Source organism: Strix uralensis, chromosome 4, assembly GCF_047716275.1.
Source record: "Strix uralensis isolate ZFMK-TIS-50842 chromosome 4, bStrUra1, whole genome shotgun sequence".
Lineage (NCBI taxonomy): Eukaryota > Metazoa > Chordata > Aves > Strigiformes > Strigidae > Strix > Strix uralensis.
This window is the reverse complement of record NC_133975.1, coordinates 23,845,213-23,868,880: the sequence shown is the minus strand read 5'-3', so window position 1 is coordinate 23,868,880 and position 23,668 is coordinate 23,845,213.

Genomic DNA, 23,668 nt, shown 5'->3' with positions numbered 1-23,668 from the left:
TAAGAAAGTGAATCCTTCGTATTATCCATTATGTCAAGAAGGAGAAAAACAGTACAGAATGCAAACGGTTGAACTCAATAAGCTTATGTTAGAAAGCATCAACCCAGTCAGTCTTCAGCAAAATGTAGTAAGTAGTACCAGGATTAACTGTGCTACACAGGAAGATGGATGATGTCATTGTGAGGTCACTGTCGATAATCTCTGAGTGATCATGGAAATTAGGAGATGTGTCTGATGACTGAAGTGTATTAGGGTTACATAGCATAGTTTCGCTAGTGTGGGGCGTTCAGGGATGGTTTCTGTGAGAATATGCCAGACACTTCCCCCAGGTTCAATACAGCCAGTGATGGACCAAGATGGTCCAAGATGGACCTGCCACTGGCCAAAGCTGGGCCGATCAGCAATGATGGTAGTGCCTCTGCAATAACATATTTAAGAAGGGGAAAACTGCTGCACAAAGGCAGCTGGAAGAGAGGAGTGAGAATATGAGAGAAATAACTCTGCAGACACCAAGGTAGTGAAGAAGGAGGGGGAAGAGGTGCTCCAGGCACCAGAGCAGAGATTCCTCTGCAGCCTGTGGTGCAGACCGTGGTGAGGCAGGCTCTCCCCCTGCAGCACATGGAGGTTAATGGTGGAGCAGGTCTCCACCTGCACACCATGGAGGACCCCACGCCAGAGCAGGTGGATGCCCGAAGGAGGCTGTGACTCCATTGAGAATATGTGCTTGTGCAGGTTTCCTGGCAGGACTCATGCCCCTGTGAGGGATACACACTGCGACAATCCATTCCTGAAGAACCACACTGCGTGGAAGGAACCCACACTGAAGCAGTTCATGAAGAACTGCAGCCCATGGGAAGGTCTTACACTGAAGAAGTTCATGGAGTATTGTCTCCCATGGGTGGGACCCCATGCTGGAGCAGGAGAAGACTGTGAGGAAGAAGGAAGAGTAGAGGCAATATCTGATGAACTGACCACAACCCCCATTCCCCATTACCCTGTGCCACTCAAGGGGAGGAGGCAGAGAAGCTGGGAGTGAAGTTGAGACTGGGAAGAAAAGAGCAGTAGGGGGAACGTGTTTTAAGATTTACTTTTCATTTCTCATCATCCTACTCTGAATTTTGATTGGCAATAAGTTAAATTAATTTTCCCCAAGTTAAGCCTGTTTTGCCCATGATGGTAATTGGTGAATGATCTTCCCCTGTCCTTATCTTGACCCACGAGCTTTTCATCATATTTTATCTTCCCTGTGAAATAGGGAGAGTGATAGAGTGGCTTAGTGGCCACCTAGCATCCAGTCAAGGTTAGCCCACAACATGGAGGAAAGCAAAAATCATTTCTATCTTCAAGAAAGGCAAGAGGGAGGACCAAGGGAATTACAGACCAGTCACCCTCACTTCAATCCCTGTGAAGGTGCTGAAGTAACTAATCTTGGAAACCAGTTCCAGGCACATGAAGGACAAGAAGGTGATAGCAAGTAGTCAGCAAGGATTCAAAAAGAGGAAGTCATTCTGACTAACCTGGTAACCTTCTACAATGAAATCATTGGCTCGGTAGATGAGGGGAGAGCAGTGGATATTGTCTACCTTGATTTCAGTAAAGCTTTCAGCGCTGCATCCCATAACATTGTCATAAAGAAGCTGTTGAAAAGTATGGGCTGGATGACCAGACAAATGAAGTAGATTGAAATTTTGACTGAATGGACAAGTCCAGAGGGTATGAAGTCTAGTTGGAGGCCAGTAACTAATGATGTACATCAGAGTTAAATACTGGTTCCAATCCCATTCAACATTTTCATTAATGATCTGGATAATGGGCAGAGTGTACCCTGATCAAGTTTGCTGATGACACAAAACTGGGATGAGTGGCTGATACACCAGAAGGTCATGCTGCTATCCAGAGGCAGATTGGAGAAATGGGCTGGCAGGAACCTCATGAAGTTCAGCAGGGGGGATTGCAAAGTCCTGCACCTGGGGAGCAAAAACACTATGCACCAATATACGCTGGGGGCTGACAGCTGGAAAGCAGATTTGTAGAAAAAGGACCTGGAGATTCTAGTGAACGCCAAGTTGAACATGGGCCAGCAATGTGCCCTTGATGCAAAGGTGGCTTATGGTATCCTGGGGTGCATTAAGAGTGTTGCCAGCAGGTGGAGGTGGGTGATCCTTCCCCTCTACTCAGCACTGGTGAAGCTACACCTGGAGTTCTGTGTCCAGTTCTGGGCCCCCCAGAACAATAGAGACATGGCCATACTGGAGAGAGTCAAACAAAGGGCCACCAAATTGATGAAGAGCCTGAAGCGTCTCTCATATGAAGAAAGGCTGGCACAGCCAGGACTGTTTAGCCTAGAAAAGAGAAGACTCAGGGGAGATCTTATGAATGTATGCAAATACCTGATGGGAGGGAGTAAAGAAGATGGAGTCCGGTTCTTTTCAGTGGTGCCCAGTGAAAGGACAAGAGGCAGTGGGCTCAAACTGAAACACAGGAGGTTCCATTTGAACATCAGGAGACACTCTTTTACTGTGAGGGTTACTGAGCAGTGGTACAGGTTTCCCAGAGAGGTTGTAGAGTCTTCCGTGGCCAGTATAAAAGTGCAGGGACTTCATTATATTCAGCAGTTATTCATTTCTACTTGTTTGAATTACCCCACAAATTTGAAGGGAGATATTTAAGAAGAAATACAAATAGATCTATAACCTTTTGCAGTAAGTATAGATGGCTTTTCTTCACTTTTGCATAAAACATATTTTATAGTTTCTCTACCTGAAAAATAGGTAATTTACTTTCATTGTTTTCATCTTATTATTTTCTGTTCTGCCTTTCTAGAAGGTACTTTGAGATCTTATCTTGCTGATTTATTAAAGGTTTGTTTTAGAGGCTTGCAGCAAACCTTGACAGAACATTCAATTTAAGCTCACTTGAACCCTGTCATACCTCCATGGCTTTCAATATTTCCATCACTGCCAATGTGATTAATTTCAGAAAACTTACTTTAGTGCATCAAGAATTTTTAAAGCTTATTGTAAGTATTTTCTTTAGCTACCTGGAAATGAAACAGCTCAATAAAACATAGCAGAAATGGGTAGAAACTGATTTTTTAATGATTTTTAAATTTTAAAAAAGTAACAAAAATACCAAACTATTTCAAAAGAAAAAATTAAGCAGAACCAAATTCAAACTATTTAAATCAGCCCAACTTAACAGGTAAAATAACTTTTTATAATATTTTATTAATTCCCATTTTTGTAATCCAGTTACTCAGTGAATAACACCTTTTGTGGCCATTCACCATATTCATTCTCAATGTCAGGCAAGAGTTAGCAAGAGAGAATATCATCAGCAGTTTAGTGGCTAGGGTGTTCTGGTGGGTTGGGAAGCTCTAGGAATGTCCCTTGATTACTTTACAAAGCGAGTAAATTCAATCTACAGTTACTGGTCATTGCTAAAGATGATATACTTTCCAACCAGCCTTTTAAAATAAATAATAACTTTGCCTTGTTTTCTTTTCTAAATTGTCCTGGTCCTTACTTTGAAGTCTTATTCCTGTTTTAATTTTAAATAGACTTCCATCTAACGACAACTTCTTGTATGCCTCACTGGAAATCTGAAAAAGCCTTTTGACCTTTAGTCTTCTGGTTTGTCTTCTAAGGATAAAGTCTACTGCCTTGTATAATAGCTCAACACTTCAAGGTGCTGTTATGGACTATTTTGTCAATAATTCACAAATTAAGTGCTCCTTAAGGAATCTTTGACATGACAAGATATAACAGGTACAATAGAGATATTATGGGCAATCATGTCAGCTAACAGTGGTGCTCCACTGAGATTCCACTGGAAAAAAACAGGAGTGAAGCAAATGAAATCATATATCTGATTAAAAGCAAATAAAATAACTAGAACCAATTTCTAGCTTCACAGGGAGGATATGCTTGTCCTGATATCCTACAACTAAACAGAAAAAACTGAACTCTCATCATATGACTTTGTAATTTCTACTAGACATGTGGATAGGTTTAGGGACTGGCTACTCAAACTCTGTCTGAGAAAAGTAGATGCAGCTGGTAATGAACACTCTGGAAAATCTGGATCTCATATTCTTTGATTATAAACCTGAACTTTTGCTCTTTCTTCATGTGTTTTCACAGATAATCAGTTCACCCCAAACTGAATTCTTTCCTCAGTGAAGAAGAGAGTAAGTGACAAAACTAAACCAGAACTTTCTTCATCTATATAACTTAAATGCATGGCTCTTTTACACATGGATGAGTAGCTTTCATTGAAGGATATCAGCCTTGGCTCCTTAGAAGGACTTAGACCACATAACTGTCCTCTGCAACCTAGTCTAGGAAATACAAGTCAGTATTTAAACATCACCTTTTTGCTTGCTTTTGTCACATGCCACTAAGTAATCAACATGTTCTAAGAAAGTGGATAAATGTGCATCCTGCTTTCCAAGTAGTAAATATTTGATCAATCTTTTAAGTGACTTTTATTTGCCACACACACACAAACACCTCTTTCTATATATGCATACAGAGCTTTGTGTTTATATACAGACACTCAGCACAAGACAGTTCATAATGCTTCCCTCAGATGTGTGGGAACTGTGACAGCATTTTGTTTTCTTAACATTGGTCAGAGAGGAGAAGGAAAGTTGAGGAGGAAGGGAGAAGAGGTATTGGAATACACAGAGTTTTTCAACAGACATTAAGCACATTTAATAGTTGATTATAAAAAGGTCCCAACAGCAGACAGGAAATTTACCATCTGCTGACAGTATTTGTAAGCAGGTCTGAAGAGTGAGGATAATAAGAGGGATGTGGGTTTTTTTTAAAAAAAGGGTCGTGAATTCTATAATTTTCCCAAAACTTTCTGTTATTTCATGAGATAAATGCAATCTGAAATCCAACCCCTTTTAATTCTACATTGAGAATTGGCTGTTCCAAGAAAAAAACAATTCAGAGAATTTCTCCTAACACAGAACTATGGATTTCTTATTGTAAAAGTATTGTCTGTAGTATTATGGATTTCAAATTGTTAGATCCTACAGGATATCAATTATGACTTGTATATTAAAATTTCTGTAAAACATGACCTGTCATGTGTAAATAGTTTAAATGTTAAATGTATCTGTAAGCATGAAGAAAGCTTAATCTTCATATATCATAGAATGGTTGGGATTAGAAGGGACCTCAAAGATCACCTAGTTCCAACCGCCCCACCATGGGCAGGGACACCTTCCACTAGATCAGGTTACTCAAAGCCCCGTCCAACCTGGCCTTGAACACTTCCAGGAAGGAGGTATCCACATCTTCTCTGGTCAACCTGTTCCAGTGTCTCACCACCCTCACAGTAAAGAATATCTTCCTCATATCTAATCTAAATCTGCCCTCTTTCAGTTTAAAACCATTACCCTTCATCCTATCACTACACTCCCTGATAAAGAGGCCTTCTGGATCTTTCCTGTAGGCCCCCTTTAAGTCCTGGAAGGCCACTACAAGGTCTCCCCAGAGCCTTCTCTTCTCTACGCTCCAGCCCCTTGATCATCTTCATGGCCCTCCTCTGGACCCACTCTAACAAGTTGTGAGAGAATGAAATGTCATATGACTGTCTCAAAACTTGCTTGTGTCTGTGCAAACCTCCAAGAGAAGCTGCTGCGGCCTGTGAATTGGTCTGGGGGATGTTGCCCAGAGAAGCGGGAGTGTATTGAAGGATGCACCCCCCCACTTCCTTGCAGTTGCATTGTCCGGAGTCTTTAGACAAGCCTCAAAGGGCCAGAGGTGTGCTGAGTTGGCCCCATCCTGTAGCCTTCTGTGGCTCTACTGTGTAGGCCAGACACCATGCATGCATTGCTAATGAACTGATAAGAGCCAAACATTTCTGCACAGAAGCCAGATGCAACAAAACCTGTGGGACCAGAGCAAAAAAAACTAAAGGTGGGCAGATATGCTAATCAGCAGATATGATGAACTTAAAAAGGCAGCAGAAAATTTTGCTCAGTGTGCATCCACCATCGAAGCCAGATCCATGTGCACCCACCACTGAAGAACTGAAAACTGAGGATCAACTGGACGCTGCCGGATCCATGGTGGTGACTATTCTTGCAGGCCTATCCCGCATCCTTGCTTTATTTCTGTCTTTTCCTTCCATTCTGTCCTATCGCTACCCCTCTTCCCTTTTTTAATAATAAAACCCTGTTTTGGGTATACGGCATTTGACCTCGTTTGTGTCTTAATCTCACTTTTGGGATCATATTGAAACCTCCCCTAACATTGGATCGGAACACAAGTCTATGTCCTTATTATATTGTGGGCCCCAGAGCTGAACTCAGATGGAGTCTTATGAGAGTGGAGTAGAGGGGAAGAATCACCTCCTTTGACCATCTGGCCACACTTGTCTTGATGCAGCTCAAGATAGAGTTGGATTTCTGGGCTGCGAGTGTACATTGATGGCTCATAATTTTCCATCCACTAGTATCCCCAAGTCCTTCTCCGCAGGGCTGCTCTCAATCTACCTATCACCCAGCCTGTATTTGTGCTTGGGATTGCCTCAACCCATGTACAGGACCTTGCACTTGGCCTTGTTGAACTTCATGATGTTTGCACGGGCCCATCTCTCAAGCCTGTCCAGGTCCCTCTGGATGGCATCCCTTCCCTCCAGTGTGTTGACCGCACTACACAGCTTGGTGTCATCAGCAAACTTGCTGAGGGTGCACTCAATCCCTCTGTCTATGTCACCAACAAAGATGTTAAAGAGCACTGGTCCCATTATTTACCCCTGAGAACTGCCACTCTTGTCTTCCATCTTGGACATTGAGCCACTGACCTCAACTCTTACAGTGCAACCATCCAGCCAATTCCTTACCCACTGAGTGGTCGATCCATCAAATCCATGTTTCTCCAATTTAAAGACAAGGATGTCGTGTGGGACAGTGTCAATGGCTTTGGACAAGTCCAGACAGATGATGTCAGTTGGTCTACCCTTTTCGACCAGTGCTGTAACCCTGCGTGGAAAGTGACCAAATTTGTCAGGCACGATTTGCCCTTAGTAAATCCATGTTGTCTGTCACCAATCACCTTGTTATTTTCCATGTGCCCTAGCATCGTTTCCAGAAGGATCCGCTCCATGATCTTGCTGGCCAGGCACAGAGGCAAGACTAACTGGCCTGTAGTTCCCCAGATCTTCTTTTTTTCTCCTTTTTAAAAAATGGTGGTTATGTTTCTCTTTATTCATTCAGTGGGAACTTCACCGGCCTGCCACGACTTCTCAAATATGATGGATGGTGGCTTAGCCAGTTCCCTCAGGACTCACGAATGTGTCTCATCAGGTCCCATGGACTTGTGCATATTTAGGTTCATTAGATGGTCTTGAACCTGATCTTCTCCTACAGTGGGTGGTTCTTCATTCTCCCAATCCCCACCTTTACTTCCTGCATCTTGCGTGGTGTGGCTGGAGCCCTTTCCGGTGAAGACTGAAGCAAAGTAGTCATTGAATACCTCAGCCTTCTCCATATCCTGAGTAACCAGGTCTCCCTTTGCTTTCCAAAGAGGGCCCACATTCTCCCTATTCTTCCTTTTATCACCAACTTACCTATAGAAGCTTCTCCTGTTGCCCTTGACGTCCCTGGCCAGATTTAATTCTATCAGGGTTTTGGCCTTCCTAAGCTGAGCCCTGGCTGCTTGGACACCTTCTATGTATCCCTCTCTTGCTTCCATCCTCTGTAGGCTTCCCTTTTGTGATTCAGCTTGTCCAGGAGTTCCTTGTTCATTCATGCAGGCCTCCTGGTGGTCTTACCCAACTTCCTCTTTATTGGATGCATCAGTCCTGAGCTTGGAAGAGATGATCCTTGAATATTAACCAGCTTTCTTGGGGCTATCTTCCCTCCAGGGCTTTATCCCATGTTACTCTGCCAAGGAGATCCCTGAAGAGGCAAAATCTGCTCTCCTGAAGAAGAGGGTAGCAAGCTTGCTGTGTGCCCTCTTCGCTGTTCTAAGGATCCTGAACACTGCTATTTCATGGTCACTGCAGTCAAGGCTGCCCTTAAGATTCACACTCCCCACCAACCCCTCCTTGTAGTGAAAACAAGGTCCAGCATAGAACCTCTCCTCATTGGTTCCTCTATCACTGGGAGAAGGAAGTTATCATGAACGCATTCCCAATTGAGGGGGGGGGGGGAAGGGGTGCGGGTGGGGGGTGTGTGGTGGCGGCGCCCAAAATGTTCAGTGAAGCGAAGATGACGGATGCCTCCTGGAACCCTCACTGGCGGGATCGACACAGGAACCCAGACCGGTGATCTGTATTCCTCTGTTCCCTCTATCTCCCCCCTTTCCTTTTTCCCCTTTTTCCTTCACTACCATTAAGAAATGCAAGGCATACTGTATTGCTTGCCACAATTCATTACATACTTAGCCAATTATCATGTGTCCAATTAGTACATTGTGGGTAGTTAATAAATGCTTGGATTTTGAGACTTGTCTCACCGTTGTCTGCTCCATTGGGGATTTGCGAATCTGAGTCACTTGTCTCCCTCCTTTGTGGAGGGACAAGTGGACGTGACACCCACCACATCTCCATGATGTCAATAAGATCATAGCCCTGCTCCTCTTGTTTATTCCCCATACTGTGCGTGTTTGCATGGAGGCATTTAAGCTGGGCCCCCAGTGAAGCTGACTTCCTGGCTGGAATTCTTTTATGCTGTTCTTCCGGTGCTTTCCTGCTGACCTGTGACCCCTCTCCAGGCTCTGGGCGTCTATTGATGGCACGGGCATCAATCTGGTAGGAGTGAGATGGGACGAGGTTCCCCTCCCCTGGCAACTTTAGTTTAAAGCCTTCCTCACCAGCTTGGCAAACCTATGACTGAAGATGCTCTTCCCTTTCTCTGACAGATGGACCCCATCAGCCTCCAATAGACCAGGTTTCTCAAAGTGAGTCCCATGGTCTAAGTAGCTGAAGCCCTGGCTGTGACACCAGTCCCTTGACCAATGTAAATATTTTTAGAGCTATGTTCTTCGCTAAATCCATTAATTTGTTAGCTAGATGCTACAATCCATAATGACTCCTTATAGTTAACTACTGTAGTTACTGTCAGCATAACTTTTTAAAAAAATATTTTTCAAGACAATTGAAGTTTTTGTCTTTGGAGCAAAACCATCATACTTAGTGTTGTACTGTTTGGGTGTTCCAAAAAGAGCATCCCTTTATATATGAAATATCTTTTTTTTTTTTTTTACTATGAAAATAACTAACTCAAATATGAAGTGTTTATCACAAAACCGAGTGTTTTTCTGTGATTTATTAGTTTCAAATTTTTCAATGTTTCTTTGATTAAAATTTTATGCAAATGAAAATGTTCTCATGAATTAGCTTAATCTTCTGTTCCTCAACCAAAATAAACAATTTTTCTCATTTTTTTTAATAACTACAAAATAAAAAGCAATATATCCCATGCCATTGTTAGCTATCCGATACTTGTTTCAAATTGCACGCATTCTTAGGTAAATTACTTAAGTGCCTTTTTTCAAAACTATGACAATTTTTGGTTCTATGAAGTCCATGAGACCGTTGACAGTCCCTTAGGTTTTATTACTATCTGTCCTCTCTGTTGAGATAAAGGTATTCCAGGGCTTTAGGAAAAGAACTCTGATGAAATACATACAGATGAAAAATGAAATCTGGTTAACATTTTATCATTTGTATACTGAAATAAGGCATCCTGCAGCTCCTAATATTTTTTCTGAATATATTGGAAAAAAATAGAAAAGCTGTTAATTATATAAATTAAACAAAGAAATAATTTGATTACATAAATTAAATGTAATTATATAATTTAAGGAAATAATTTAAACAAAAATAACTTTGGGGAATATTTAAGCTGCTAAAAATGGAGAGAACAAGGGATAGTGCAAGATTGGGGACTGTGACTACAATGCTTTTCTGCAGGGACATAAGTATGGAATCCCTGAATGGTATCTCCAAGGATCAAATATTTGAATTATGTTTTGCTATATAAAATTTCCTACTGGGGAGTCACAGAAGTGATGTCATGAAGGAGAACTTGTTTTTCGCTTCTACTGTGTATTCTGAGGATCTGTACTTTAACAGGTGAGATAACATCAAAGACTAACTCTCAATGAGTACAAGTTTCATGCTGCTGGACTTCCCTGACAATTTTGGCAGAATATTTTTTTTATACTCTTAATATTAATATTAATCAAACTTCCTAGGGTAAATTAAAAATGAATATCAGTTTTTCCCAGTGTATTCAAAGGAATAATTACTGAATTGTACCAGGTCAGTTTCTTCAATCTTTAATTCCAGTATTCACTTAGATGAAAATAAATCAGCTTCCACTGGTTTATAGTTTCAATTCAAAATATATGGAATCCTGATTGTAAAGTGTACATGTGTATCTTCGCACAAATTTATGTGTGGGATATATTTACATGTTTAAAAAAATCTGTATTATATCCTTCCATAGCTATGAAGAATTCATGAAGCAGATGAATTGACTTATGAAGTAGATAGGGTTCAATTTAGAGCCTAAATTTATGGTCCTATATGCTCAAACATGTTCAGAAGCAAAACAAAATGCAAAACTGTTGTATACTTCTCAGCATTCAAAACTGATGGCAATGAGTCCTTCTGCTTTATTAATTTTTTATCTAATATGCACCCTAACATCACAAAGTAAGAAGGTTCTTTGGGATAAAATCTTTCAAATAATACAGGCAGATGTTCAAATTGTCTCCTACAATAGCATCAGGTTTCATATGTTACAAAATACTAATTACAGCCCAGAGGAATAATTCTTTAAAAATTGACCTCATAAATTTTGCTTAAGGTTTTGAAACTAACAATCCTTTGTAATTTGTGATTAACTGTATGCATAAATGAATAATAATAAAACAGTTACATATTTTCTGAGGCTTACTAGCATGACTATACATGAAGAATAATGCATTATTCATAATTTCTGCTAACATAGGGTAATTTAGGATACAAAATCTTATTGCAGTGCTTATATTTTAAAGGAATAACATGTATTGTTTAGAGTTCAATTCTTCTACAATGCAGATCCAAAACTTTTGTGTTTTTTTATTCCTTATTGGATAAATATATATTAGGAGTAAGAACAAGAAGGTTATGTGACTGTTACATCTAAATTTTAAATACTCTTCTGTTATAAATGACTGCTTTATAAGGAAATGCAAATTCATAGCAATAAAGTCTGTTATAGGATTTATAGTCCAAAAAAATAAACATAAAGAACTTTCTAGTGTCAAATATTTTTTCACTGGAACATATAATTTCTGGGGCCAAGAAGAAACTGCTTAGAAAATTGTGCACTTTCAGTAAAACAAGAAGCAATGATATTATACAGAAAAGAGAAAATTGGTTTACCTTAATCCACAAAGAGCAAAACTGAATCCACATGAGGTCTGTGCTTGAATCATAGCTGGCCAGTGTTGAAAAGAATTTATTTTTTCCTATGGTACTCTAGGATTCATAATCAACAAAGGTTCTTCTCAGCAATAAGAAAAAGTAACTTTTATTATATTTAACTAATTGCATTTTATAGTTTTGATCAGATATTATTATTAATAATAATTATTATTATTATTATTCCTAATTGTTTACTCATTTTTATTTTTTAACATTTATTATATTGATTAGTGGATATTTAAAGGAGGTAGATGTACTTTAAGACGGTCAAGCAAAGTTGCAATGTAACATTTGATACTGTCTCCACTGTCAGTATAACAGTCTAAAGTGTCTACTCCAGCAGTAAAACAGTGACAGAAAAATCTATTTAAAATATGAAAATAATTTAAAATTTCATTCTAGAATAAAATTCTGACACCATACGCATCCAAGAAGATCATGTATAGTTGGATGTTATAAACTTTGTAAGAATAAGCAAAAATTCCCCTCTATGCAACTGCTTATGAAAATGAAATCAAGTACTATTGGCAGAGTGATTGCTTTAGTACATTTTTTAAACTTAAATTTGTCAAATTCAAAACCGTAAGAGTGTGGTTATAGAAGTGCTGAATCTATTCAGAGATCTCATTTCTAGGCACTAATAAATATTATACATTTTCATTCTTGTTTTAGTTATGCCAAGTATCATAGAAAAAATCACTTTATTTTGTCATTGCAAGCAAAATGTATATGTTGTTAGAACAGCTAAATTGAGACTTAGATAAGACTATTTTTAGAATTGTTTATTTCAAAAAATATCCATAAAATAACAAATAAAGAAGTAATTTTCCTTCCTTCCTTTCCTTCCTTCAACATTTATTTTGGATGAGTGAGTTACATAAATAGTACTAACTGGGTTTTACTAACACTGCTTTATTGAGATAGCCTTAAAAAATTCTCCTTTGTGGGAGTGTCCCAGAAGGACACGGTCTGTTATCATTGAATTTCATGAGTCTCATTCTGCTCTAAAAATATATTTAAAAAAAAAGAAATAAAAAAAAGTCTTAAGCATGTCATAATTCTAAAATATATCAGAACAGTCACTACAATATAAGCTTTATAGCCATAGATATAATAGCTGCTTTATAACCCGAATTAGAAATAGCATGTTTATAAACAGAGAAGTTGGGGTTTTTTTCCTCCTTTCCTAATGCCCTTGTTTGTTTGTCTGCTTGTTTGTTTCTTTTTGTGGACCAATTTAGCAAAAAAAAGTTTTGGCTAAATAGATGAACATTATTATTATTTGAGAGATCCACTGCGTTGTATTAATGATATTTCATTATTCACTTAATTGTTTGGGATTTTATTAATAGAATCCTGAAATATAGTAAAATAAGATTATTCTATGCTTATGATGTTGGAAAAAATCAATAAACCAGTAATAATTGCTTTTATTTGTCAATAGTGTTTGAAATTAAGACAAAAGTAATAATAGACAAACAGTTAAGGAAAAAGGTAGAAAGGATGTGAATGATTAAGACTCATAACTTCAATGATATAATTTGGTGTAGGAAGCTACTTTATTTAGACTACTTAGATATACAACAGTGAAGGAGAAGGAGAGAGAGAGATGTAGAGGCTATTAAGAACACTTATGTTAAGGTCCTGCTCTGTTCAACTGATTAAAAAGGGCTTGTTTGGGAACTTTTCTCCTAACTCAGGCACATAACTTAGATGTCTGGAATGATGTGGTATAAATATTCATGAACATATTCATCCTTTAAATATGTCACCCTGAATCTTTGTATTTATAGAACAAAAGATTTATAAACATTAAAGAAAACAAAATTAGTAAGGTATTGAAGTAATAGAAGTCTTGAAAAAAAAAGTATTTTAACTTAGAGATGCTACATAACCACTTATCCATTTGAAAATGCTAACAGAGATTAGTGGCTTAATATGACATCTAGGGATAAAAATACAGGAAAAACCTCTTTCTTCAGGAAGGAATGAAAACCAGAGTAAAGGAAGGAATTAAAGAAGACAGCAAGCAACAAAGCAGTGGCGTAGAATGGTGGTAGAGAATGAATACTCTTTCTTCTTCCTCTTTTGGACCTTACGACCAAAAAATGCCCTTCTTTTTAGTGCTTGCTGGCAGATGAAAGGGCTTTATTTTGGCATGTATTTTAAAGGAAGGGGGAATGAGCTGTTTGTGTCACTATTTGTGTGTTCAACTGTTTTTCTGTTTCACTAAAATTGTGTAGTTCAACCAGTTTTGACTAGTGTTGTCACCGCCAAAGCATGTATGAAATGTTTCCTGTGATAATTCCTGAGACAACTATCCTTTTTCTTGTACTGGTCCTTCTTGTCCTCCTCACACATGTTGTCAATGAAACTCTCCTTACTATCTCTTTTTTTTAGCATAAATGCATTTTTAATATATGCAAGAAAACTTTTAACGGCGAATGAAGAGCTTAGTGATTCAGATTAAAACATCAAAAAGGTATGCTGATAAACATATTTCTTTCCTCCAGGAAATTAGCTTTTATACTTGACCTACCAACAGGACACCAAATTAATTGTTTTCCATAGGGGCTATTAATCACAATTGTGACAATTTCCCATAACACACTACTACAGTAATTGAATATCGCCATTCACTTTGAATACAATTTAAATAACAGAGCAAAGTTAAATGCTGCAGACAGAAAAGAGTGTAAGCTTTTGAAGATGATCCATGCACTAATTACTAAGCCATGATGGCATTTTCATTTATTATGTGCCACTCAACCATTAATCGTATGTGGTGATACAGTTCACTGGAGTTTCTCGTTGAACAAGTTACAAAGGTTAACTGCATCCGAGTTTAAAAACAAATCAACTGAAAAATAAATAAATTGCACAATAATATGATTTTAACTCATTGACAAACTGTACCTATCATAAAAATACAGAGATTATTCAGTACTGTGTAAAATTGGCTGTTTTTTTAAAATAAAGGTTTAATACATCAGCCCACAAACATTAAATAAATAAAGCTGATTCTTCATCTCTAATATACTTAAAGCTTTTGGAGAGAAATAGGATTTCTCTTGCAAACTGGTGCTCAGAACTAAGTCACAGCTAGCCTAAGTCTTAAGATTTCTTTTAGTGCACTACTGAACTCAAATGTACTACCTTGCTATGTGCTAGATAATTTCCTGGTTAATATCTGTTATTAAACATAATAGCATATTAAAATCACTCTATCTCCATCTCCTGAACATAAGATACTTGAGGTACATCAATAACATTTGTATACTCTGAAATACTGGGCATTCTGTGAGAGGTTCAGCATTCTAGTTTTAAGAATGATTACAGATAGTTGCTTTTCAGATTATTTATTCTATTTAATATGAGACAAGTTTCATGGCAACATAATGCTAATCTTTGAAATTCATGCTGTAGTCTATTTTTAAGAGTCGAGCAAAATTTTAGAAACATAACCATTGCTTTTATTTACGAACAGGTGAATAAAGACAACTTTGAGGAAGTCAAACTACATATGTGACCAGAAGTACTGGAATGTTAATGTTTTATTTAATGCAGTGATATATAGACTTTTTAAAAAACCTCTGAATTTTAGAGGCTTCTTAAAACAAAATGTGGGATCTTGAATCTATTTTATTCTAAAAGAAAATATGTTCATTTTTAAAACTTTAAGGTGGTCATATATCTTCAAACCTATCAATTTAAAAAAATGCAGACAAGCAAAACTGAAAATAAATTATACGCTGAAGTGAAGGTCTGTGACTGCAATTTAGATCAGAAGTAACAATGTCAAGGCGATCATGACTAAAACACTAGAAATAATTCAATATATATTTCAGCTTCAGTCCCAGCTTTGTAAATATTTGTTTAATCTATTGACTTCACAAGTTTGTACTTCTCTCATTTATGTAGCCTGAATCATGAAGTCAGTGCAGTTTTGATTTTTTTTTTAAAAACAATCTTTTAATTGTAAGCAACATTTTTGGATTTTAATATGTGGTATGTGCCTACATCCTTTGTCTAGTTGTTCCTGTTTACCACAGTGGTCTACTATACTGAACCTGTCTCATGAAACCACTGACTTGTCCCATCATGTCTTAGCTGTCTTGTCATTGAAGCTGATAACCTGCTCTCTGCTTGCCTTCATTTCAGTCCTAAGGGTTATTATCTTAAAGCTCCTTGTAAAGCCTGCAGTGTACAACTGTATACTAGCTCATTCCACCAACCTAAGAGAAAGTCACAGAAGTCATAGCAGCTAAAGGTAAGAACAAATTAACTGTAACCTGTGGGCACATAACATTTATTATCAGTTTGCTCCCACACCCACAATTTTACTTCATAAACTTGAAAGTATGCTTTGTAGGTTGTCATAGAGTGAAGCCCCTTTACTGTTACAAAAAAGCAAGATGCTGTAGAGACCTTTGTATCTCTAATAAACCAGTGCATATATTGTTTGAAAAAGCTATTGATTTATGTGTCTAATCCTAATAAAGTTTGCCTTTTCTAGTTGTAATTTTTTTTTTTTTTTTTTTACATGTTGGTACATTGTTCCACAGGGTCTACTTTTGCAGATCAAATATTTATTTAGAAATGTGTGGGACAGGTAGGGAGGGGGAGGGTCAGTTGTTGCTTTTAAAAAAATGCTAGGTATTGAAATAAAATAAAACCATTCCAGCGTTTATACCCAGTGAAATCAAAGGAAGACCTCCAATTAACTTCAGCATGAATAACATTTCATTACAAAATCCTTAGCAATAGTGGAATCATAGAATGTAAGATCATAGAATAATTCAGGTTGGAAGAGAGCTCAGGACATCTCTTGTCCAGCCTCCAGCATAAAGCAGGACCAGCTCTGAGATCACACAAGTTTGCGTAGGGCTTGGTCCAGTTGGATCTTAAAACCCCCCAAGGATGGAGACTGGACAACCTCTTTGAGCAACCTATTCTCGTGCTTGCCTGTGCTCTTGAAGAAAATGTTTTTCTTGTATCCAGTTGGTCCAGTTGGATGTCCTTGTTTCAATTTATGTCAATACCTCACATCCTTCTGCCATCACTGTGAAGGAGCTTGGTTCTCTTTTTGATGGTCCTTCCATTGGTGCTGTGGGTCTGCTGTTAGGTCCCCTCAAAGCTAAGGGGGACCACGTCTCTTAGTCTCTCTTGGTAGCCCTCTGCTACATTCACCCAGTTTATCAAGACATTCTTGACTGGGGTGCCCCAAAACTGGGCACAGGACTCCAGATGCAACCTAAGGGGCAATGAGGAAAGTGAGATAATCATTCCTCTTAACCTCCTGACTGTGCTTCTGTTAGTACAGCCCAGCAGCCTCTTGGCCTTTGTTGCCAGAACACACCGCTGGCTCATGCCCAGTATCACCAGGTCCTTCTCAACAGTGCTGTTCCACAGTCAGTCTCACCCCAGCTTGTGACATTGCAAGGAAATTTCTGTGTACCCAGGAGCCAGACTTAGTATCAGTCTGTGCTGAATTTCATGAGGTTCCTTGCAGGCCATTCCTTCAGTCTGTCTAGGTCCCCCTACATGGCAGCACTGCCATAGAGAGTATTCACTGGTTCCTCTCCTTCTCCTTCTCCTTTTCCCTGCCACTTTGGTGTCACCTGCAAATGATGAGAGTGCATACTTACTTCTTCCAGGTCTTTGATAAAGACAGAGCCCTCCAGTTTTTTTATGATCTCTAGGTAGAATAAGACTCATTAACCATTATCCTCTGAGCCAGGTCCTCTAAACTGTTTTTGACTCATTTAGCAGTCTACCCATCCAGACCATAACATTCTAACTTGGATACAAAATTATCTGCAATATAAGAACAATAACTTCTTTAAACCAAGTACATATCAACTGAAGCTAACTAGAACTGCAGAAAAGATTAGCACAACATAATAATGACAGGGAAAGATTGCTAAGGAAAAAAAAAAAGTAATTTTCATCTCCTATCTGAAAATCTGGAATTGTTTAATCGTAATTACTACCTAAAATTAAAAACTAAAGGCTCTGAAGTATTGTACATTATTAGAACAATTATATATACTGCATAATTACTTATACATATATATTTTATAGAGAAATTTCTTGGTAATAAACCATGGATTGTAATACATTTGTTAAAACAAAGGAAAATGTTCATTGTTGGGGTGTAGAATAATTAAGATGGTCACTTCCCTAAAACAAACACAAACCAAAAAAATCCCAGTGTCTATCTAAAACATGTTGGGTTTCAGAGTTCAGCAGAATATTATTTAGGAAACTGAACCACTTTTTCCTGTATTATTTGTCTAGAACACAATTTCAAAGCAGTCACGGATTTAATATCTGTGGCATGTTAAGATCTCTTTCCCCTGGCATTCGGTATATAACTGTCACTTTATTCATTAGTTGCTGATTTATTCTTTGTAGATATTTAGTTAAAAAGCTCCTTGCTGAATGTTTATCACTTACTTCCTGAATCTGTGTTATTCTTAAAGGGTTATTTTTGAAGGACATGGGGTTGGGGCTTTTAATATGCCACTGCAAACATACAGAAATGCAAACATTTGGAAACAGAATCTTAGATCAGTTTGCAGTATGAAATGTAATTTGGGTTTATTTACTCAGGGATTTATTGAATTTCATTGATATTTCATGTGTAGTTACTTACAGTTTTGAGATAAAGGGAGATGATGTGTAGTTGCAGGAGAACATCATGCAAACTTCACAGTTTTGCCATGCAACCAGATGAAACTCAGTGATTTTGACTGATTTTCATTTTGCATTTTTGTTTGTCTCTGAACCAGAAACTCAAAGTGAACCTTGAAGAAAGGGTGGGATAGAAGGTGCCAGCCTACATGGATCAAACCCTAAGAAAATATTCACACCAACATCTGTGAAACAAAACTGTGAAGTTTCACACACAGCTGTCTGCAGAATACCTTTTGTCAAGGCACTGAGGTATCAAACTTTTTTTTCCCCTTAGATTGCATTTACTATCTCTGTGTCATCTTTGTGCACTTCCTCTTATCCTCTAGAGAAAGTCAGGCATACTCAAAGGAATGTTGATGAAGTTTTGAGAACACTCTTTTATGAAAAGCAAAATCATTATATCTGATTAAGTTTATTCTGAATCTTTTGAAGAAACCTTGGGCAAAAGTTTGCTAAAGCTAATAATTTGAAAAAATATATTTGAAATTAGACTGCCATAATTGATTTTTTCTTCACTGAACCCTTTCCCTAAGATAGAAAAGATTGAAAACTCTTAAGTAATTAATCTATAGCATTATCATATTGTCAAATAAACAGTCACTTTTCCAAAGATTGTTGGACTACTGCAATTAAGTGTATCATAAATCATATATTGCTTAAACAAAGTCATTGCCATATTCAGGAAAGTAGGTTTATATATAGATACTTCAGATAAAGCCAATCATGGTGGTAGGGTGTGGGGAAAGGCAGAAAAAAACATTTACAGTTTCAGTTCAGATGTAAGAAAGAAAGGATGTGATAGAAACCACATGGCTTTGGTAATCAGGTGGCAACAGGAATCTTGAATGCAAAATATCTTGTCATCTCATAAAAAGCTTTGAGTTAAAAAAAAAAAAAAGAAAAAGAAAAAAGAAAAAATGAGGATGAGAAAGCATGAGGACAACAATATTCTAATCCAAAGACTATTTCTGCATTCACTTTAAAGCAGACTTTATTTTACTTGAATACAGGTCTTCAGAACTGGAAATGTCATCATTATCTTCTCTCCCAGAGTCATTTTAAAAGAACTTGAAAGCTACCATTGCATTTTTCATGGATCCAACTCATTAAGCTTGGTTGAACAATCATCTCATCAAATATTTTAGAAAATGCAGATAGAGGAATACTTCTTCCAATAATCCAAAGAATATTTGGCATGAGTAAAGCACTATGTGGCTGAGGTGTGTTAATACTTCCGTTCACAAGCAGAATCTTCCATGACTAGGGCCTTTTAAATGTGAACACCCCTGTGTAATACAGAAGCTCCCAAGGTAAATGTAAACGATCTCCAAGGTAAATTGGAAATTTGGAGGATCATAATGTTGAATTTAAATGTCCATGTCTCTTTTTGAAATATTCTGCCCTGCTCCTCTAAAATCAAATCTGTTTAACATAGCACAGATTTGTTGTAAAAGATTTTCCACCTTTATCTCCTTCCAAACTTAGTCCCTTTTTAAAAAACAGGGATTAGTGTAACTGTAGTTAGCCTGATCATTAGCTAACTTTGATTTTTCAACAGTACCATCCTTATAAACATTTGCACTGTAAGAGAAGCACAAAAGAGCCCTAAGGCTCTATGTCTATTGCTGTGAATAAGACAATCACCATTTACAAGTGGTAGTTCCTGCCTAGAGTCTACCAAGGACTGAAATGAAAGAAAATCATTCATGTCTGAAATCTACAAAGGTCATGAAATAAATTAAATTTAGTTTTTTTCTCTTTGAGAAAACTAAGACAGTAGCATTCTGATCACAGCTTCCTCCTAAAGCTAATGCTAATTTAGGTGAATTATCCCGGAGAGATTCAGAGGAAACTGATTTCACAAACTTTAGAAATAATGGGATACATTTTTAAAGCTGATATAAATACACCATCTTAGTTCATCTTTGTCCTTTTGCAATATAAAGGTCCTTTTATCACCTTTTGGTTTCATAATCCCAAATCATGCTGAACACATAAACCATTCCATTAATTCTTGCTGTCCTTTAAAAAACCTAAAATTGCTGATTGCTTGTGTCCTTCAAATTTTATATTAAAAAAGCAAAAGGGAAGTAGGGTGATTTGACATTTTAAGTGTGAGGGGTTTTATTGGTTGTCTGTTTTGTTTACTTTATTTGTCTGGTTGATGAAGTGGTTGACCTTCCTTCATATTGCCAATTAAAGAGCTGAATTCTCAAAAAATATTGTTGATTATATAACCAATAAAAATATCAATTAAATATATAAAATATATTCACTACAAAACATGAATTAATAAAAATTAGAACATGCTGAATTTATACCAATTGCTTAGTGAAAAAAATTTATTTGTTTTAAAAAAATCCTGCTGGATTAGAAAGAAAGCAGACTCAGATTCTGTATCAAACCTAATTAATTCAACATTGTCACTAAACATATGGTTGATATAAGCTACTCTTATCTAACCTTCATAATTTCTCACAAAATTAGTTCATTTGAAATGGAAATTTTTCACTATTAATCCCCCAAAAAAGGGGTTAAGATTTTTTAAAAAAATTAGATTTTTTTTTTTTTTTTAAATCATTACAATTTTTACAAACTCAGTGAGTACGTATTCATACTCAGGGTGAAACATTCTGTGGTAAATTTCAGTAAGATTGACATTTTATGGAAGTATTAAAAATCCTCTTGTAATAGAGTTTTATAATGGAAGTTCTGTCAGATCCTGAATTATTGTTTTGCTGTTGGGCACATAATGAATGTTGTATTCTGGAAACTAAGTAATGACAAATATACTAGGTAATAGATGTTTCTATGGAGACCATGGTGTACATATCATGTGTACTGAATAGCTGTTAGTACAATGAAATTTAGATTACATAATATACTTAATCATCCTTTATTACAATGAAATCTCATCAACCTGTGACCTCTTAGAACAAAGCTAATAATGAATCCATGATAAAAATGACAATAATCCCAATTAAATATGGAACTAATGCAAGTTTTGGAGTTTTCCAGACTATTAGCTGTTAATTTAAGAGTATCCTGTAACCCAGTTTCAGTGCTACTAGGCTCTGGGGTGAGGGCAGGTGGATACAGAAGTTGTTTTTTTCCTGTTTCTCTGAGGCTCTTCAGCTACATAAAGAGAAGAAAGATATAGAGAAGCTCACCATAAAGACCACATACCACAGAAGTATACCATAAAGAAAATGAAGGTTTAAAAAAAGTGTTTCAAACTGAGGTTCTTCACTTTTTCTACTGTGCCTAAAGAGTGTGGTGACAGACCAGGTCAGACATCCTTCCAACAGTTCAGAGATGAATGCTTGAAATCATCTCTGAATTTGTCTTGAATTTTTGCCCATAGAGGCTGTGAAAATGAAGGCACTTGTAATCAAACTAAAACTGTTTTTCCCTGTGCATTCAGCTAGTTAACAGGAAACATGAAGTTCTCTACACCACACTGCTGAAGCCTGATCATAACCTTTCATAATAGTTTATTTATTTATATATTTATTTTAATTTTTATTAAAGGAAGTATTTAAGTACATGTTTACCATTATATTTATCCTAAAGTTCTTTAAAGAAAAATGAGAGGACAGATGTTTAAAATGGAATGGGTGCTTCATGCACCTGTGTAAAACTGCGAGAGCATTCAAAAGAATATATATATATATATATATGGCTTGACTTCACACATAATCTAAGAAATTTTTTCAGAAGTAGTGATCATAGGGTAGTCATATGATAATACAGCTTGTCTAAAATACTTAAATTCCAACATGGGCAAAACAGAGTGTAGTTTCAAATTTAAACAACCAACCACAAAACTGAGCACATGAAATCTATGACAATCTATGACAAATCTAGGCAAAACATTTAAGATGTGCTTCAACATAAGCCAGAAATTTACTACTTCAAGCACACAGCTTTTCTTTAACTGAACTTGTCTTCTCAAGGATTATATGCATTCTGTTAATGTTTGAGATCAGTGAGGTTATATTTTCACAGAATCACAAAACTGTTGAGATTGGAAGGTCATCTTGTTTAACCTCCCTGCTCATGCAGAGCCACCTAGAGGTGGTTGCCCAGGACGATGTGTACATGGCTTTTGGGTATCTCCAAGGTAGAAGACTCAACGACCTGTCTGGACAACTTATTCTGAATCAGCACATAATCATAACTATTGTTTATTGGCTTAACAATTTCAACGTATATATGATAATGTGTTTTCAACATCCTAATCAGAATTTTGTGGTAATAATTGAGTACAATGTCTTTTTATTTTCTGCTGGATATTCGATGATTTTAAAAAATTTAAAAAAACCCACTTGCTGTCTTCTTTCTAAATGTGGAAGATAAAGAGTTATTTCTTGTGCAAAGAATTATAAGCTGCTTATGTAATGGACAAAAAATTCAGAATAACTTTAAAAAAGTAATTTTGTTCTTGGGAGAAAGATGGATTTTAACCGCAGTTAACCTCATTTATAATTAGTATTTGATATCACTTTTAAAAATTATGCATTTCAAATTACATTAAAATCTACATTTATAGATTAACTTTTTTTTTTTTAGTTTCTTATTACATGTGCCTTTTGTTTCTTTAAAACAGAAAGAACTGTACGAACTTATTTTTAGAGATGTTTCTGTTGAAATTGCTTTAAATATCCCATTATCATCATAAACATTGCAAACAATTCATAAAATGAATTATGAGTCAAAATTGTCTTCAAAGAGCTTTTCTGTTTATATTATTCTTACTTTGTCTAGATTCCTGTACTATTTTTATGTGTGTTCATTGCAATGCCAATTACTTGACCATCAAATAACAGTTTTGTGGATGATGAAAAAATGTATTCACATACTCTCACATGTCTATGTTCTAAATTGTAATGAGTTTAAGAGCCATAGTCTTCCCGGTCTGTACCTTTTAGGAAACTATCTACCTAAAGGGATCTCCCCCCTTAATATATGTGTGCAGAATACCAAAAAACCTGCATGAATAAATGAGTGTTGCTTCAGCTACTGAATAGAAAATAATATACAGAAAGCTATATCTTAAATCCAGTCCCATTTTGAGACTTAGTAGCCTTTCTCCAGATGTTGGATAAATACAAACTTTAACAGGGCTCTGAGCTCTTATAATGTTAGCCACATTTAACTTTTTCTCACAAATGGAAGCATGACAAGACTCTGTCTGCTTTCTAACAAATATGCCACAGGCTATTATTTACCCGTGAGGAAAGTAGCTCTACTTTGCATTCCTTCTGCATGAAGGATTTGATCATATCCTTGTTATTTGTCAGTGAATTCTGGAGGATAATCTATATCATGAGCATTTTTGTGTATACCTGTATATACCTTCAGTTTTCCTGTGTGAGTCATTTCCTTTCTCATTGAGTATTTGCATATTAGCTCAGCTGAAAAGTATTGACTGCTAATCAAATTATTAATGTACCTTTGTTTAAGTAATGTTTTAAATTATTAACAACAACATGGGCGCTAGAACCAGGGAAAAACTGCACACCAAGGC